General features: G+C 44.5%; 1 pseudogene; it reads right to left on the reverse strand.

Annotated features, from left to right (window-relative positions):
• Window positions 1-4,070: 4,070 nt before the first annotated feature.
• Window positions 4,071-4,455, reverse strand: LOC123287563 (NADH dehydrogenase [ubiquinone] 1 beta subcomplex subunit 9 pseudogene; annotated as a pseudogene).
• Between the last annotated feature and the right edge of the window lie 2,129 nt (window positions 4,456-6,584).

Consider the following 6,584-nt stretch of genomic DNA (forward strand, 5'->3'; position numbering starts at 1 on the left):
GCTAGAGTGGCGGGTTGTGGGGCTGGTGGGTCACAATCCCTGATTTGTTGAGGTTACCAATTTCCATGGTACAAATACTCCCTCCTACCATGACCAATTTCCAATTGTCAATGGTTTAACAACCAGCTTGTAAAATTGCTGAATATTTGACAATTACTCTCACCAGCTGGTCTGAGCTGGCTCCAGCACACCAACTGGTTCCGGGGAGCATCCTTGCCCCCCCACCCCTCACCCCTAAGATGTCTTGACAAAATGACCAATAGACCCAGTGGAAGTGAAGGGAGGGAGGGGCCCTCATGTGCCTTTTCTGCCCTCCGGCTCCCTTGGCTCAGAGTACTGGAAAGAGTATGGTCTTTAGGGAGTCAGGAAAGCACTAGGTTCAAATCCTCACATGACTTTGGGTAAGTTTCAGCTTCTAACTCTGCAAAGGAGTGATAAAACCTACCTGCGGGATCACTTTAAGGATGAAATGAGATACCTAAATAAAATACCTAATATATAACAAGCTCTCAATAAATGTTCTTTCTTTTGCCCCCTACCCTTATCTTAAATTTTACTGTAGTCCAGATCATTATTTTCCAACGGGTCCAACAGGGGGAGCCCAAACTCAACAGTCAGGGTGGGGGCTGGGAATTCAACCCAATTCTCACCACAGTCTTGGCTTTAATTTCAGAAGCTTTGAGGAACACTGCTCTTTTTTCTCTTCAGGACTTTTCCTTGTCCTCGTTCCAAAAGAGGTGAGTCCATCAAAATGTTCTATAACTGGGGTTTATGCCACCTGGCTTCATTCTCCTCTGAGATGGCAAGCTATACTCAGAATCAAAAACCACAGTGCACAAAGAGGGACATTACGTCAGGATTAGAACAGGGGCTTCGGGCTTCATCAGGGCTGTGCTTCACACAGTGCGAAGCGCAAAAAGCTCTCTGTGCACCCAAATGCCTCCCGTATCAAACCAGGTCCCATAATGAATGGTTACACCAAACACTAATGGGGATTTATGGTAAAATTGTACAGCAGGATGCTGTGGTCAGATATCTAGAGAACTTTCCAACTATAAAACCACAACAGGAGGAGGCAGAGTCTTTGTCTCTGAGGCTAGGGGAGAGTACACAGGGGTGGGGAGTCAGAAGCAGAAGGAACATGAGGCTCACTAGACTCGAGAAGTTTGAGAAGTTTGTTCCCAAAAGATGGAATCATTGGGATGATACAAAGAGAGGCAGCAAATGAAACTTCGAGGAAATCTGCTTTCTTTTGGTAACCTGAGAACATTTCAGAGCATAAAAACTCTTAATTGGAAATGAATGAGGGCTGGCCCCGTGGCCGAGTGGTTAAGCTTGCAGCTCTGCTTTGGCAGCCCAGGGTTTCACAGGTTCAGATCCTGGGTGTGGACATGGCACCACTCATCAGGTCATATTGAGGCAGCATTCCACATGCCACAACCAGAAGGACCCACAGCTAGAATATACAACTACGTACTGGGGGTCTTTGGGGAGAAGAAGAAGAAAAAAAAAAAGAAAGATGAATGAAAAGCCTTGGGTTTGAACCATGTGTGTCCTCCTTCCAGCTGTCTGACTTACACAAGTTATTTAACCTCTCTGAGTCTCAGTCACTTATATATTCATTCACTCTGCCTATATTTATTAAGCATCCTGAATGTGTCAGGCATGGGGCTAAGTAAATCCTAAAGAAACAATGGTGAGCAAAACCAGGCACAGTCCTTTTTCTCATGGAGCTTACAATCTATTCATCTGTAAAAAGGCCTATGAATGCTGGGACAAGTGGATATCCACATGCAAAAGAATGGAGTTGGATCCCTACCTCACACCATATACAAAAATTAACTCAAAATGGATCAACGACCTAAAGGTAAGAGCTAAAACTATTAAACTCTTGAAAGAAAACACAGGCATAAATCTTTGTGACCAAGGAATAGGTAATGAGTTCTTGGATACGTCACCAAATACACAAGTAACAACAAAAAAAAATAGATAAATTGGACTTCATCAAAATTTAAAACTGTTGTGTTTCAAAGAACACCAACCAGAAAATGAAAAGCTGACCCACAGAATGGGATAAAATATTTGTAAATCACATATCTGTCAAGGGGCTTGTAGTATCTAGAATATATAGAGAACTCTTACAACTCAGCAATCAAAAGACAAATAACCCAATTTAAAAACGGGCAAAGGATCTGAATAAACATTTCTCCAAAGATATTCAAATGGCCAATAAGCACATAAGAAGATATTCAACATCATTAGCCATCAGGGAAATATAAATCTAAACCACAATGAGACACCACTTCATACCCACTAAAATGGTTAGAATCAAAAAGAAAGCTTGGAGAAACTGGAACTCTTATACACTGCTGCAGAAATGTCAAATGGGGCAGTCACTTTCGAAAACAGCCTGGCAGTTCCTCAAAAGGTTGAACAGTTATCATATGACCTGGAAATTCCACTCCTCCTTATACGCACAAGAGAAATGAAAACATACCCACACACATTGTCCTACATGAATGTTCACACCAGCCTTATTCATAATAGCCAAAACATAGAAACAAGGCAAATATCCACCAATTGATGAATGGATAAATAAAATGTGGTATATATATCCACACAATGGAATAGTATTTGGCAATAAAAAGTGATGAAGTATTGATGCATGCTACAATGTAGATGGATCTTGAAAACACTATGCCATGAAGCCAGACACAAAATGCCACGTATTGTGTGATTTCATTTATATGAAACATCTGGAATAGACCAATCTATAGATATTGGTTGCCTAAGACTGAACAGGGGAGGGATCTGAGGGGAAATTGGGAGTGACTGTTAATGGGTATGGGGTTTCCTTCCAAGGTGATAAAAATGCTCTAAAATTGATTGTGGTGTTGGTTGCACAATTCCATGAGTATACTAAAAACCATTCAATTTTACACTTTAAAAGGGAGAATTGTATGGTATGTGAATTATATCTCAATACTGCTATTATTTAAAATAAAGGCATAACTTGAACAGATACATGCACATCCACCTTCATAGCAGCATTATTCACAATAGACAAAAGGGAGAAGCAACCTAAGTGTCCATCAGTGGATGAATGGATAAACAACATGGTATATACATACAATGGAATACTATTCAGCCTTAAAAAGGAAGAAAATTCTGACACATGCTACAATATGAATGAACCTCAAAGACACTATGCTAAGTGAAATAAAAGCTAGTCACAAAATGACAAATATTGTATGATTCCACCTACATGGGATACTCAGCGTAGTTAAATTCATAAAGGCAGAAAGTAGAATGGTGCTTGCCAGGGGCCGAAGGGAAGAGGGAATGGAAAGATACTGTTCACTGGCTACAGAATTTCAGTTGGGGAAGATAAAAAAAGCTCTGGAGACGGATGGTGGTGATGGTTGCACAACAATGTGAATTTCTTCTTTTTTTTTTCTTTTTAAAGATTTTATTTTTCCTTTTTTCCCCCCAAAGCCCTCTGGTACATAGTTGTATATTTTTAGTTGTGGGTCCTTCTAGTTGTGGCATGTGGGAAGCCGCCTCAGCATGGCTGGATGAGTGGTGCCATGTCCATGCCCAGGATCCAAACCGGCGAACCCCTGGGCAGCCAAAGCAGAGCACACGACCTTAACCACTAGGGCACGGGGTCGGCCCCCAATGTGAGTGTTCTTTTTTTTTTTTAAAGGTTTTATTTTTTTCCTTTTTCTCCCCAAAGCCCCCCCGTACATAGTTGTATATTCTTCACTGTGGGTCCTTCTAGTTTTGGCATATGGGATGCTGCCTCAGCGTGGTTTGATGAGCAGTGCCATGTCCGCGCCCAGGATTCGAACCAACGAAACACTGGGCCACCTACAGTGGGGTGTGCGAACTTAACCACTTAGCCACGGGGCCAGCCCCTGTGAGTGTTCTTAATGCCACTGAATTGTACAGTTAAAAATGGTTAAAATGGTAAAATTTTTCCTAGTTATTTTTAATACAACAAGTATACGTATTTCTGTAACTTACTTCCTTGCAAGAATGAATGGTGAAGGGTCTTCCTCTCTCTTTCTCTACATGGGCCCCTCCTGAGGCCTGGTCACAATATGCCACCACAGTGGGGCAAATCACCTTCATTTCAGGCAGGGGCAAAGCTTCAGTATGAGGACCACCAGGCAGTTGTCCCCCCAGAGCTGTCTCTCACTCCACAGTTACTTCCACTGCTCTCTCAGCAAAGAAATCAGGATACATGGTCCTCTCAGAAGGATGCCAGTCATCTAAGCACCGTGCAGAGCCTTGGAACACTCATCTCCCTCTGAAGAGGTGCCCTCCGGAGAGTCACGGAAGACACACGGCCATGGATGCTGATCGCCAGAACTCTTCCTCTGGCTCCTTCAGCAGTTGGGTAGCCTTTACCAAATCCCTTTCATTCTTATGTTCTTCAAACCAGGTTCTCATCACATAAGCAAAGGACCAGTATTTGTCCCTGCGGATGCACCAAGACTTGAAGTGGCACGGCACACTCTTAGAAAGCTGTAACACCTTCTGCTGGTGGGTCAGGTAGACCAGAATGCCATGATGGCCTACTCACCTTCAACAGCCAGAGGGGCTGCCCAAAATGGTAAATCTTATGGTATGTATATTTTACCGCAATTAAAAATAAATAAATAAAGGCATAATAGTAGTTCTTACCCCACAGGGTCATTGTGAGAATTAAATGAGATGCATATTGGCCGAAGGAATGATTAAAATGAGAGGTAGCATTTATGAACCAGGCCTAGGGAGTAGGGTTGGAGATGGGATGAGGAGGGGAGAGGGGCACTTTAACTTTCCACTTTGATTCATTTATCTGTGGCTTAGATTTTTTTGCAAGTAGTGTATTTTTATAGCTTAAAAGAGTGAAGAAACGAGGGCTGCTCATATTCCTGTTTCCGATTTGTTCAAGACTTAGCGTCCACAGAGAACAGCACGAGGGTTGGGATCAACATTCTATTCTTGGCCTATGTTGACCTTCTATGTTTGTATCTTTATGTGTAATTTTTTCCAGATTTCCTCAGCTTTGCTTACCTTTTCCCCTCTCCTCTCTCAATTTACTTAAGTCTGTTAGTCACAAAATGTTAAACCTCCCAGTGTGATCGCTGGATCCTCCCCTCTTGCCCCAGAAAGGACCCCAGACCGCAGACACAGGGGCTCCCCGCTCATCCCTAGCTATTGTCCGCTGACCACCTCTTCCTCAGTTTTACCTCCTTCCCTAGAGCGAGACCTTCCCTGAGATCTGATTTTCAATCTCTCACTTTGCAAATTGAGAGGTCTGCTCCCAGGAGGCCAGAGATGGCTGGGCGCCCAGCCGGAAGTCTGTTTCCTGGGCGGGAGAACGCTGGCGGAAATCCAGATGGCTGACGTCACCTGGTCCAGATGGCGGAAGCCATTGCCCAAGCACAGGAAATCGATGCCAACGACACAGTTCTCTGTGACTCTTTCTCTCAATTCAGAAAAGCCTTTTCCTAGACAGGAGGCAGCTGAGCAGGAGTGGAAAGTGCCCTGGCTTTTGAACCACACAACGTGTTGAGCATGAGGCTGGCTGCAGCGTCGACTGACAAGTGAACGTGGGACCTGACACTGGACTCCGGGTCAGAAGACGCAAGTCTGAGACGGAGCTCTGCCACCTAACTTCTGACCTTTGACAAATCATTTGATTTCCTACAGTTGGTTTTCTTAGCTATGAGTAATAATATCTTCCTCACGGAAGCTATTGTTGCAAGGCTGGAGTGAAGTCATCCATGTGAAAGATTTCATAAACTTGAAGCAGGATGCCAGTGTGAAGTTCCGCCTCTGAGAGAGCCCTTCTGAGAAAGCAGACCCCAAGGAGGAGGCCTGATGGAGACCAGTTACAGGCTGATCCAGGAGCCATGTAGCCTGTACTGGAATGTGGTGTGCTGCTTACTAGCTCTGCGGCTGGGACGCATAACTTCACCTCTCTGTGCTCAACCACCTCTCTGTCAAATGCGGATGACAAGAATACCCTCCTCACAGGGTTGTCAGGAGGGTGAAGTAGTTACTCCACACAGATCAAATAGAACAGTGCCCAGCTCAGGGTAGCTCTCATTAGCCTTGGCTGGAATGATTATTCCAAAACCAAGTTGTGCACTTGCAGGCCCTGGGCTGGACATGCAGCCCAATCCCAAGAGATCTCACAAAAAGAGATTCTGCCCCAATCCACTGTCCACACAGCAGGCAGAACAATTCAGCTAAAATCTGATCGTGTCACTTCTCTGCTTAACTGACCAAATCTGCCCTAGGCCATCTATTGAAAGGCATCAAGCCTTTGTGACAGGCCCTTGAGTCCTTCTCCAGCCTCATCTCCTGATGCTCGATGCTCACCGTCTCTCTGTGAGGCTCCAGCAACCTCAAACTTCCTGCAACTTCTCATCTCCACCACCTGGCTCCCGTTGCCCCTCTGCCCAGCATGCGCTCACCCACCCTGCCTTTGCTAACTCCTAATTATCCTTCAAGACTCTTAGACTCATGTCTTCCAGAAAGCCCTTTCTCAATCTCCCAAGCAGGGCTTGGTTCCCCTTCTCCTCCTA

This window comes from Equus asinus, chromosome 8 (genome assembly GCF_041296235.1).
Source record: "Equus asinus isolate D_3611 breed Donkey chromosome 8, EquAss-T2T_v2, whole genome shotgun sequence".
Lineage (NCBI taxonomy): Eukaryota > Metazoa > Chordata > Mammalia > Perissodactyla > Equidae > Equus > Equus asinus.